Source organism: Herpailurus yagouaroundi, unplaced genomic scaffold (assembly GCF_014898765.1).
Source record: "Herpailurus yagouaroundi ecotype Mexico unplaced genomic scaffold, PumYag 182, whole genome shotgun sequence".
Taxonomy (NCBI): Eukaryota; Metazoa; Chordata; class Mammalia; order Carnivora; family Felidae; genus Herpailurus; species Herpailurus yagouaroundi.
In genome coordinates, this window is record NW_024412413.1 from 36,555,071 (window position 1) to 36,569,199 (window position 14,129).

Here is a 14,129-nt window from a genome sequence, read left to right on the forward strand (position 1 = left end):
ATCCATATAATAAAGAAGATTATCATCAGTTAATCCTAGAGGAGGAAACTGAGTCTCAGGGAAGTCAAGTGACCTGTATAAACTAATAAAGGTAAAAGTTATGTCTGTCTCATTCCAAAGCCCTTGCTTATAATCACTATGGAACACAGGACTTTAGGTAAATTCTCCAAAATGGGATTACCAAAGATATAACTTAAGTATCATTTTAAGTTATAAAGGTTAATTATGTTAAACTTTCTCACTTTAAAGAGGGGGAAAGAAAACTGCCCAAGGAGAATTACAAAGAGCCACATAACTGCATGGAACTTGCAATAAATGCAATATATATATAATATTATATGTGTGTATACATATATATATATATTGCAATGTATATATATATAAATGCAATATATATATATATATATATATATATTATATGTATATATATTTTAAACTACACTCCTTCCATTAATAAAGACCATAAGGGAGTCAACATTTGTAGCCTGGGCTTTTTACTAATTATTGATAGTCACTCCAGGGAAATAAAAGTCCTTATAAGACGACAAGAACTTATTTTTCCTATAGTAATGAAACCTTGAATTATTACAAGAAAGAACATATTAAGTGGGTAAAAGAAAAGAAACTGTCTAGTTAAGAGGTAAAGTGAAAAAGCAGACATAATGTAAAGACTATGATTCATAGGATACCAGAATTCATACCATATACTTTTATGTAATTCTAATTATAGCAATTTTATAATATGCAATTATTTCCTCGTAGTTCTGTATCTTTAGTTACTTCGGATGAACCTGAAACTAAATTTATTCCTATAAAGAAAAAAACAAGTATTAAAAGTGACATGGTAAAATTTAGTAGCCCAATAACATGTTAACACTGTCCTGAAAACATTGTTAGTCACTAAAATATCTATGTGCATAGTACAATATCCACATATAAAATTCAGAGCAGGTTTTTGCGTTTCAACACATTTAGAGTTGTTCCTTAGCATCTTAGCATCTGTCATCTCTACCACATTCCTGACACTGATGATGGGCCACCCCCATATCTATAGCCCAGTGTCTGTTACCAGTTCCACTCGTGATCTGCGCTGCTGGGTCTCCCCTGTGCCTGCCTTTATTCATGAACTTATCTCATCTGTGGTCAGAAGTTTTCCCATGGACTCTCCATTAAAACAAAATAAAAAATCTGCTCTATATCCCTTTCTAATGGCAACGTGCTGTCTGCAAAGTTTCAGAATAACTAACCCACAGTACTATAATAATATCATAGTAAATACAACTGCATTTAGAAGTGTAATGAATTTGGAAGCACCTAAACCTTGAGTTTCTCCCCAGATCTTAAAAACAGACCCTTTTGAGCCTGTCACACTGTTAAAAGTAGACAACAAAAACACTTGGTGAATATATAATCCGGCACACCACATACAGTGACCCTGTTTACATAAGAGGCTACTGATTCAGTGCAGGCTTTTTAGAAATTCCTCAAATCTGACTGATCTCTCATGAAGTCAGACTGAGACTATGAAGTTGTTCAATGGGCACCTTTAGATTGATTATAAAGAGTGGCTGAGTTGCTTCTGATTTTGTATCAGAAAGAGAAATGTCCCAAAGAATCCCTTGCTTCTATCATGGGTGCCATTGTCTTAGTCTGGCTCAGGTCTGAAAGATGAAAAATGCTTAGGAAAGCCAAGAGTTTTTAAACAACAATATCAAGAATCCTAAACAACTCCAGGGGGGAGAAAGAGAATCCTTTTATTTATTTACAAGGGGATCTTTTGTTCTCCTTTTTTAAATTTTTTTTAAATGTTCATTTATTTTTGAGAGAGAGAAAGAACAGTAGCGGGGGGGAGGGGGGGCGGGGGCAGAGAGACAAGGAGACACAGACTCCAAAGCAGGTTCCATCCAGGCTCGGAGCTGTCAGCACAGAGTCCAAGGTGGGCTGGAATCCAAGAGCCTTGAGATCATGACCTGAGCTGAAGTCAGTTGCTTAACCAACTGAGCCACAAACGCATCCCTCCTTTGTTCTCTTAAAATCGAATCTCATAATCTGCTTTATCTCATAGTGAATCCTGTCATCATTGAATGATGATGCCATCAAATGGCCCAGGTCAGTTTCCTACTAATGGTCACTAAAAGGAATTTTGATGTGGAAATGTAAAACAAAATACCCGAAACCAAAGTTTTAGTAGAGTCCTGTTACCAATTAGATCTGGGTATGCTCCAGTAAATTACTCGAATCTTCCATTTCTTATTAGCAATAGTAAAAGCTCTAATTTAGCAAGCTTGAATTGTGGGCCACACCCTGGCCTGGATATGCTACACACACCCTGTGTGGTACTGCACACTCACTATACAGATCAGCAACTTGAGTTTCAGAGGGGTTGTGATAACACTATAAGAATAATGAAAACAGCTATTAAGAGCCTGGGTTAAGATTAGGTTGCACACCTACCTTACTGCAAAATCTGCACTGTTTGCCATGCTACTTCTCCTTAAGCATTCTGCCTCTCAATTTTTCATCTGTGAAACAGGTGTAAAGATGCTTGCCCAAGTTAAACTCCAGCATGACTGAGATGATGAAATAAGATAAGAGATATATATTCTGAAAAGTACATTATTATGGAAAAGGAATGGTATTTCATTATCATCTATTAGAAACATAACCAATTAGATACACACTTTTATAGGACGTCTCCTATATTCAGGATCTCTGAGTGTGCCATTGAGAACTATATTGCCAAGTAAATCCAGGCCAACAAAAACAAAACTCAAAAGTTTTGAAAATCGTCAAGTTCATATGTTATCCAAAAAAATCTGCTTCCAAATAAAAACATAGTACATCTCAAATATAGTATATCAGGACACTATTTCATACCTTACATTAGCCTCTCTATATTAATTTTTGACAGTCACTTTTATCAACTCAGCAGCTAGTACTGAACATTGCAAAAGTAGAGTTGATACTAGGGAAAAGGGGCTTTAAAAATATAATTAGTAAAAATACAAATTTCAATAACCCATGTGAGTAAAAAATATTTATGTATGCTAATAAGAAAAAAAGAACAATTATCTATTGAATATGAAATCTCTAAAAACACTAATTACCTTTGCTATATGCACAAATCTTGGGCAACTATCATTTTAAAATATTTTCCTGTATTCAGCTGACTATAACAACAGAATAGAGGGAGGTTAATTGTCTTTGCCTTTTTTTCTGTACAGTTCATGAGATAAAGGTTCTTGTTTTTTTTTTTTTTAATTTTTTTTTAACGTTTATTTATTTTTGAGACAGAGAGAGACAGAGCATGAACGGGGGAGGAGCAGAGAGAGAGGGAGACACAGAATCGGAAGCAGGTTCCAGGCGCTGAGCCATCAGCCCAGAGCCCGACGCGGGGCTCGAACTCACGGACCGCGAGATCGTGACCTGGCTGAAATCAGACGCTTAACCGACTGTGCCACCCAGGTGCCCCGAGATAAAGGTTCTTTAAAAAGGCTACACAGCGGGGCGCCTGGGTGGCTCAGTAGGTTAAGTGTCCGACTTCAACTCAGGTCACGATCTCGCGGTCCGTGAGTTCGAGCCCCGCGTCGGGCTCTGGGCTGATGGCTCAGCGCCTGGAACCTGCTTCCGATTCTGTGTCTCCCTCTCTCTCTGCTCCTCCCCCGTTCATGCTCTGTCTCTCTCTGTCTCAAAAATAAATAAACGTTAAAAAAAATTAAAAAAAAAAAAAAGGCTACACCGCAAATACTTCAGGCATTTTTGCATCACTTGAAAAACATGATATTGAAACGAAGAATGCTATTTCTTGTTTAACAGACTTAAATGTACAATCCAGAACACTGTACTTCCAAACAGTGAAAGCAATCTATTACACACAAGGGTAAAATAAATAGGAAGAAAGCGAAGGGTCAATGCACTAAATGACATTATCACATCAAGTGAGGTATATAAGAAAGAGAAGGGCTGGTTTAGTCTCCGGAAGTTCTAATCTTAACTAGCTGGCATCACAGCAGGGGATTCTCAGAGGCTATTACAGGACCTTTTGCAACAAACACATCCACTGGGCACATATGAGTGATTAATGAACATTATGACCTGATGATTAGATTATGTGGTTTGGGGGACATAAATCTGTATTATTTTATCCATGAGTCTTAAAGTAATATTGACATGCAAACAAATTACATGTCAAGTTGATTAAAACCCATAAAGAAGCTTTATTTTTTTAAATTTTTAAAAAATTTTTTAAGTTTATTTTGAGAGGAGAGAGAAAGCATGCACGTGTACAAGTGGGGGAGGAGCAGTGAGAAGGAGAGACAGAATCCCAAGCAGGCTCTGCAGCACGTGGGGCTCGAACTCATGAACTGTGAGAGCATGACCTGAGCTGAGATCAAGAGCCGGACACTTAACCAATTGAGACACGAGTGCCCAGAGAAGCTGTATTTTCCTATCAAATAATCAGAATTGAGGTTAGGATACACTTTTTTTAAATCCAACCTTTTAAGTTAAAACCTCAAAAGTAAGTATCTACTCTAGGTTCAATTTGGGAATGAGAACCAGTAGCCACAACCAAAGCATGATAGGCCTCAGAGCAAAGCACCACATAACCTCTTACTTCTAGAATCACATCCTAGAGCAAAGAGGCATGGCACAGGAAGGACTTTAGGGATGGTATCGCCTGCCCTCAAAAATGATCTAAAAAATCATTATCCTAATGTGGAACAACAAAAGATACTTTAAAATCCCGTATCACTGCTTCCAAATAATAGAGTTTCAAAAGCAAAAGCAGTCTCAAATATATCATTTATTTTTTTTTAATTTTTTAATGTTTATTTATATTTGAAAGAGAGAGAGAGAGCAAACAAGTGCACAAGTGGTGGAGTTGCAGAGAAAGAGGGAGACACAGAATCCGAGCTGTCAGCACAGAGCCCAACGCAGAGCTCGGACCCACAAACTATGAGATCATGACCTGAGCCGAAGTCGGAAGCTTAACCGACTGAGCCACCCAAGCGCCCCTCAAATATATCATTTAGACTGAAGATAAGAAAATACAGAATACAAAGATTTGTACAATGTCATTAATTAATATGCTCATATTTTCATTACATAAGCCCGGAAACTCACTTCTACTTTAAAACTGTTACGGGGCGCCTGGGTGGCGCAGTTGGTTAAGCGTCCGACTTTAGCCAGGTCACGATCTCGTGGTCCATGAGTTCGAGCCCCGCGTCAGGCTCTGGGCTGATGGCTCGGAGCCTGGAGCCTGTTTCCGATTCTGTGTCTCCCTGTCTCTCTGCCCCTCCCCCGTTCATGCTCTGTCTCTCTCTGTCCCAAAAATAAATAAACATTGAAAAAAACAAAAAAGACTGTTTCAACACTCATACAAATACAGACAACACTGTTCAATCTTAACCACTAAGGTGAACATGACTTGAAGCCAGCCTTGGAAAATATTCAGATTATTAAAAACAGAGTTAAGTAGAGAAATGAGGTATTGTATATCAGTATTGCACACCACCAAAGTGTATTTGTAAGACTCAGAGAGTAAGCCAACTGATGAAGTAAAAACAGATAATCTATCAATATATCAGAGACCTTCTGGTCTTTGCTGGTCGCCTCATGATATATAATTGAAGAAATGTATTCCCTTTCCCCAAGAGAAGAGAAGAAAGAAGAAAAACGATTTCTCGCATTTATTTTAGAAGCTCCCAGTTGCAATACACAGAGCCCCAAACATTATAAAACTGGGAGCTTCCTCTCCCATCCAGAAGAACTGCACTCACAGAAACAGAGCATTGACATCTCAGTAATCCCTGTTTTTGTCAAAATGTGACTCTCAGCTGTTTTACTAAATATCTCATCCAGTTCCTTCTCCTTAAATTTAAAATCCCTAGAAAGTTTCCTAATTAACATGTATGTCTACACTCCTTCCAAAAAAGATATTAATGTTGATATTTTAATATAATATCCTGCGGCGTTTTACATAAAAGAATTGAATTATGCTGTTTAAGATGACTGAATGAATGTTCAGAGGGGCAGCTGGTATATTGGGAATTAGAATCCTAAACTCCTAAATGTATGACACAATAAAGCCTCTAATATAGCTCTGCCTTCCAGATGGTCTTTTTTTTTTTTTTTTTAATTTCTCTCTACTATTTAATCAAATTGGATTATGGTTTCTTACTTGGAAAACAATATTATTATCTTTGAAATCAAAACTTTTAATATGTTTTATCCTTATTTAATTTTTAGTACACTAGTTAATATGTATATTCCTGCTAGATCCCCCTGGCTGGTAATATTCATATTCCAAAATAACATACAAGTTTAATACTAATATGCAAAGCTAAAAAGATGAGATTTCTAATTTAATACCTGTATGTAAAAATAGGGCTCACACTTTGTCTTGGCCATCTTCCCAATAGAATGATATATAAACATTCTCCTACAACTAACCCTTTTTCAAAAATTATTATAAGAGTTGGAACATCTCAGATTTTTCCATAATCCCGTGAGACTTAACTGAAATCTTTTAAATCCATGATCACCAGTGATGGGTGGATAGGGGTATATGCGTAATAAAGGCTAAACTAAAAAACATGTTCTGTTTGTTTTCTTAAAAACCTGCAGTATCTGCGACATTATCTGTAACTTATTACACCAGGAAACAAATATATTTTACCCCTCTGTGATTTATAACAGTCAAATACCTCTAATTTCATTTTGTATTAGATAGTGCTCTGATATACTTGTCAGCTTACTTTAGTAGTTTGGTTCTCTTTTGTTAAAAGAGAATTTAAAATTTCAAAAATACTAGTTTAAGACTAAACAAATGACTCTATGCTCAAAAATAATTTGTAATACAACTAGCCATTTCTTAATAGATGCCAGATTTGAAATCCTTTCTCAGCCTCTCCATCCTGGCAGCAGGTGGAACACAATGTCCAGACACCCCCTCCTTGTACAGAATGCATAAAAATGCTAGATCAAAAAATAAAAATATTTGTTAAGGGATGTATTAGTTGGTAGGAAAGTTAAGGGGAATCCCTAGGTCTAGAAACTGCTTGCAAGCAGGAATCCATAAGGGTAAACAGCTCTGAGGATGTCATTCACTCTGCGTATGTGACGTTATGATGAACGAGGCCTTGGCCTTTAATCAGCTTTAAGTGAGAGTTCAGATTGCAGAAACCACATAAACTCAAGCCCCTGAAAGCAAACAGCCTAAAGAGATGAACTAGATAAAATCAAACAAATGAGCAAAACAAAAACAAACCTCAGAGGAGAAGGCAAATGCATTCTCTGTCAAAAATATCTGGACAAACAGAAAAAAAAAAATAAATAAATAAATTCCCTGGGAATTCCTATACATAAATCCACCTTCACAAAGTTTGGGGCAACACAACATCTGTTGTTCAAATCCTCTCAAAGTAAAAATATGTTTTAAACTAATCTTGCAACAGAGATTTCCAAAAAGATAGTGTGAGAACATTATGTATAGCTTTGTGCAAATAAATTTGAAACTAGTTAAACTGAACAAGATCCAGGAAGAAAAAAAAAAATCCTGAAATCGATCCAAAAGTCAATCTTAAATGTTTTCAAAATCATGGAAGAAATGAAGAAAGTAGAATAAATTATGTCCACCTGTAAACAAAACCTCAGGTTTGCAGGTACATTCTGCCAATTACAAAGAAAAAGGTAACTCCAGTTTTACTCAAAATCTTTCAGCAAACACAAAAGAAGTAATACTCCCAAACTGATTCTGAAAGATTCATTGATTCTAAAACCAGAATACGATAGCACAAGATCCGAATTGCCAATCTCATTCAGGAACATGGGCAAAAAACAAATTTAGAAGAATATAAAAATGATAACACATTATAATTCTTGGGTTTACTCCACGAATGCAAAGTACATTCATTAGAAAATCTATTAATATAAATCATCAAATTAACAGATTGAGTGGGGGGAAATCTGTGACATTATCAATATTAATTCCTAAAAACAAACCTTAAGCTAGAAATAAGAAGAAAACTCTACAGATAAAAGCATCTACAGAAAAACCTGCAAAATGCCCGTAATTAATGGTGAAATACTAAAAACATCCTTTTTTGAACAAGAATGAGACAAAAAATTTGCTGTCGTCACTTCTGTTTAACATTGTAATGGAGGTTCTAGCATAAAATAAAAGAAATTAATCAAAAGAAACAAAACTGAAAAAAGAAAAATGGGGGAAGGTCTTCAAAGATACTGGTCTAATGTGTTCTTAAGCTGTGAAATGGCTACTTGTTTTGGTAGTATTCTTTAAACAGTATGTGTACACATTTCTCATCTTTTCAGATATATTTAGGAAAAGCAAAAATGTTTGCATTTTAAGTATCAGTCACAAAAACTAGTATGGAAATCAGAATAATTTAACTTCATATTTGTTTTAATAATATGCTAGTTTGAATTCCTTTGAAATATAGCCACTGGTAAAATGTATTCAATCTAAGGCAATGTTAATTTTAGGTTTTAGAGTTTTCAAAAGCCCATAAAGATTCGAAAAGTTTTGTTATGGATAATTTTAAAGACAGGGTAAGTAGTGTGTCACCTGCTTCATATTGTGGTCCAGTATTTTTTTTTCCCCATACAACTGTACTTGGGGTCATGAGAGCTGGAACTAAAGAAAAGATTTATATGTCACTTCCGTTCTCAGAGGCAAGGAAACCTGATGCTTTGGAACGTCTGTAGCTACCCCATCCCAACGAAAAAGCAACCACTGATTCCTTCCAAACTCAAATGTTTTAAACTGGCCTTATTTTTTAACAATTTAACATATTTATTTTTTAAAATACTTTGGTTGAGCTAATGAGACATTTTCATTTTATTCTTGCCACTCCCATTATTTTATATTTTAATTTTCTACTGAAGAGAGAAGAGATGGATTGAGGTGAAGCCACATAGAATTTCTCTACTCTGTGGAAGCCTGAATTAACTTTGTAGTATTTTTCTCGCAATCAGCCTTTCCTGGTGCTTTTTGCTAGCTCTCTCCTATCACATCTCTCTGTTAAAAGTGAAAATCTGTATTTTACAGCTTTTTAACCCAGGCCAGCTGGTCTTAAGTAAAATGCTACACTCATTGCCCTTCCTGACTTTACTGCTAAATTTTATTTTTTTTATAAAAATTTAAACCCCTTTTAAAATATTTCCATCTTACTTCAGAAATAACAAAATAAATTACCGAAGAAATACGGGAACATTTACTGTACAATTTCAGTGTTAGCTGTTTAAATGCTAGCAGTTTACCACAATTAAAGACGACACTCAACCAGAGGTAAACAAAAACTCAGACCATAAAATCTACAATGAATTAGTCAAGTTTCACATGACTTGAAGGTTTAGATTTCACTGAAATTATGAGTTGTTTCCTACGTAAAATGCTATTCCCTCAACACACTTGCTGCTTGAAATCAGAAACTACATGGGGTTGAAACAGCACTATCAGTTTTACGTAATTCCAGGAAGAAAGAAAAATTGCCAAACTCCGTATGGCTGCAACAACTATGTTCTATCCTTTTCAATATCAAAATGGGCAGTGCTTGTCATGTGCATAAAGAGGAACTGAATATAGAACCCTTGGGTAATCACCTTTAGAGTTTTAAATATGTGTGTCATTAAATATACATCACTTATATCATTTCACATATTTACATTAGAAACAGACATTAAAATAAACTTTTGGACATAAAATAAGCTTTTGGACAAGTTTTCCTTGGATTAACCCTGTTTAATTGCTCCTATTTTTCAAGAAATTATTTTCAAACAATTAAAAAGCATAGTCATGTTGTTTAAAGCAAATTGATAGTTAATAAGCAAACTCTTCTAAGGAAATTACTTGATTTTTCTAATCTATAACTTAAAAAAATTTAAATGCCTTTGGGATACCAGATATGCCACCTATATGCTATCATTCTTTGTTAAGTTTATGTGTTCACTGATCTGTTCCTGTATAATAACTTTGCTAGTCTGTGCTTATGACCTTAATGAATAAGGACGTGGGCAAGTAGTTGGTTTTAAGGAAGATGGTGATGAGCTTGAGGTAGTGGCAAAACATCCAAGTGGAAAAGTTCCACGTGGATAAGAGGTCAGGAGGAAAATAATTTAGAAATTCAATTACACATTTACCAACCCCCTACTATATACACCAGGAAGTGTTCTAGAATCTATAGAAAAAGGAAAATAAAGGCAATCTTTGGACAGAACCTTGAGAATGAATCAATTTAGGAAAGAGGCCATCCTATAGAAGAAAGAGCTGTGGAAAATGAGAGAAAGAAAATGAAAATCGGGTAGTGCCTTCAAAAAAGCCACAGTAGCAGAGCGATGGCTCCCAATTCTCCAGAGAGCCAAACATATGGGGATTTAGAGAAAGCCAGAGGCCACGAAGAAGTGTGATCATACATGGAACCACTTTTAATGAATTAAAAAATGGTTTTTTTCAAGCAGATACTAATCAATATGGTTTCCAAAACATGTTGTTTTAAACACACACACACACGCCCGCATACAAACACTTTCAAATATTATGTGTGTTGCTCCTTAAAGCAGTCATCAGAGAAAATTTCCTCTTTCCTAAGCACAAAAATGCAAAGAGTCATTGTGAAATCAGCAAACTACAGTAATCAACTATGTCTAGTATTTTCCTGACATTATCAACCACATAATGAGACAGGACTTGTGGTTTACATAGTCCAAATCAGCTATCATTTCTCCACCATCCAGATTTAAACCATAAATTAGCAGCACAGTCACTACGACAGGCTTCACCCATCATCATTTGCATCCAATCAGTTAATGACTGGCAGCTGTCTACAGGACCCATTACTGAAGGCAACAGCTTTAATGTATAATGCTTCATGAGGCTTCAAATCATATTCTGTTAAAGCACATGGTAGACTGAAGTGCTCTAAAATTTGCAAAAGCTTTCAAAGGAGGGGGAAAAAATAACTCAATGAAATAACTGTAATCTCTGACAACCTTAAAAAGGACTGGCTTTAAAGGGTTTCTAATCTTTTGCTAGACTCAAATAACAGGAGACTAAAAAAAAAAAAAATTACCTAAAGGAAGATCACTACCAGTCTCATAATTCCTAAGGAAGTAATCATAGCCAGCATTATTATTAGCATGTTATAAATAGAAAAAAATAAAGAACCTAGTTTTGCCTTGTATCAAAATGGAAGCATATGGCACGGAAGGGACTCATGGAATCCCAAACTACCTCCATTTCCTATTCTATCCCTCTTATTATGAAGTATATCTCAGTTCCTTATCTATCAACAGCATAATATTTAACACTTTCATCTTCTTCAATGCATATACATTGTATCTCTAAAACTGATTATAAATTCTTCAGGGAGAAAGACTATGACTTTCACATTTATTATTCAATATATTCATTACAGAATGCCTTCTCTTCTCTAACAGGCAAGAAAACAGGAGCAGGGAGGTCAAGTGAGAGGCTTTTAGTAGTAATCCCATGAAAGATGATGGTGGCTTGGGCCATAGGGGTAGTAGTGGAGGTGATAAAAAGTAGCCAAGTTCTGGACGTATTTTTAAAGACAGAGCCAAGAGGAGTTGCTGATGAAGCGGATGTCAGTGTTAAGAAAAAGAAGAGGTATGGATGACTCTAAAATAGTGGTCAGAGTTGCTGGGAAAATGGAGTTACCATCAACTGAGATGGTCAAAGCTGTAAGTAAAACAGGGGTACAGGTGATGGTGATGGGGTTGCAGGGCGGGAAGAGGGGAGGGGTACAGGGTTCAGGAATTCAATTTTTTTTTTGAGAGAGAGAGAGAGCAAGTGGGGGAAAGGGGCAGAGGTAGGGAGAGAATCTTAAGCAGGCTTCATGCCCAGCACAAAGCCAGACACAGGGCTCAATCTCACCATGGTGAGATCATGACCTGAGCTGAAATCAAGAGTCAGATGCTTAACCAACTAAGCCACCCAGGCACTCCCCAGGAATTCAGTTTTTGAGGTTTCAAAGGACTCATAATACTAGTCAGTGATATATTCACTTAACTAATAATACTTAGAGCACCTAAATATTACTTTAGCACTTCTCAAGTACTAGGAAGGAGACAGGAAAATATATTGGAAACCAAGGAAATGCTTCATAATTGTTTTACTGAGTGAATGGATGAAGAATCAAGCATTTTAACCATGTCACCAAAATAATCAAAATTGGAATTATAACTGTTAAAAGTATATTAGCCAAATATATCTAGAAATGTATCTGGAAAGTACCTAGGAGTTTACAAAATGCTTTTCCACCTATGCTGGGCCAGGGACAGCATACTCTAGCATCTGAATATCTGCTCCTCCCTCCCCGGCCCCCCCACCCCCCACACATACTTCTTCAAGAGTAATGAAATTTGGCTGGATACTTGGCTTCTCAGAAATAAGATAACATTTTCCAGCCTTCCTTGCAGCTAGGTGTGGCCAATAGTCAGTGAGCACACATGGTGTGTGCAATTTCCGTGATACACTCTTAAAGAGAATGGGTACACCCACCACTTGCACTTTTTTCTCTCTTCCTGTTAGCTGAAGTGCTGATGTGATAATGAGCCATCTTGGACCATGTGGACAGGGTGACACTACCGAGATGGCAAGGGAACAAAAGAGAAGGAGCCCGAATCCTGAAAACCCATGGCGCCATCTTATCAGCTCTGGGCTGCATATACTTAGATTGTTACATGAAAGAATAAAGCTTCTATCTTAGTTAAGCCACTGTTATCTTGGCTCCTTGTTACAGTAGGTTAACCTGAAACTTAACCAATGAATTTAATAAATCTGCAGAACGACCCTGTGATGAAATTAACACGCTGGCTTTTTTATTTTTCATTCCTTACAATGTATCTGGTTTTAAACAGCAGGAAAATAAACTGGCCACATAGCCTTGCTTTATATACTTTCATCTACCAGTGAAGAAAAACCAGCTGAAAAGCATTCTGTGAGAACTGATTGCAACATTTTTTACAGCAAGAATTGGGTTTATGCATTCACTAAACTGTGCAGCATTCACTACCTACAAAAGCCACATGGTAAAGATTTGTTTCCACACAACTGAGGAATTCTCTGCTATGCACTAGCTCAATTTTAATGTTTCTACTCCCATTAAAATCCCTGCAATCTATTAAGTATTGCAAGTACCAACAATTACCTCCTTGGCTTAAAGAAATGAGTAGCTGCTCGCTGAACTCTTAATTGGCAATCAGATAAGGATAACAGAGTTGCTTCTGGGGTATCTAGATCTTTGCATATATATTCCAAGACCCATCAGTATGTCACTCCATACATTTGGAACAGTTTTACACTTTTTGTATTTGAATACTGGTTCAGAACTGTGTTAGAAAAAGTAGAAAAAGTCCAGTTCAAATGCTATTCAGCTACCATAATGTAAAAGATAAATAACTTTAAAAATGGTTTATGAAGAACAGAACTAGTTAGCACTATTTACCATGATATATTTCTGCACTTAGACGTGCACTTGTTTTCATTTAACTGCTCTCTGGCTTCTATCATTATTTCATTGCCTAAACCAGAGAAATCACTGTAACAGCTTTGACTACTCATTTATGCTTTAAGGGAGACTTTCTATTCTGGCTAAAGAGTCTGTGATTTGCTAAAATAGTTTTCTAAATCAAAAACAATAATGAAATATATGATCAATCTTATCGTATAGTGAAGTTTATTTCCCTAAGTGACTTAAGAACTCTTAAGTAAGAATGTGCTAGCTGCCTGGCAACATCCAGGTTATTTAGCCTCTCGGCAAAGCTAAGGGTGACTCACACTTGTATGCGCACACACTGACACCTAGAGACACAATTCCAAGATTCAGAGGTAGCCTTACCTCCAAATCTTTTAACGATGTCGATGCAAGTCGTATGCTATTTCCTCAGGCAATGTTTGGAAAACAGGAAAGCTAACATATACTCAAGAGGGACAGCCTGACTTTCATTACATGATGAAAGAGATGATGTCTATTTAAGTATTTAAAATATAGAAACCAAGCATTTTTCTCAATTCTTACGACAGTCAGTACTTTTACACACGCATTCTAATTCCTCTGGACAAATGCAGTCCAGAACGTAAGAAAATA

General features: G+C 36.2%; 1 protein-coding gene across 2 annotated transcripts in view; it reads right to left on the reverse strand.

Annotated features, from left to right (window-relative positions):
• The window catches only part of TMTC2 (transmembrane O-mannosyltransferase targeting cadherins 2), a 411,733-nt gene that overhangs the window by 203,064 nt on the left and 194,540 nt on the right, over positions 1 to 14,129 (reverse strand). The window lies entirely within an intron of this gene.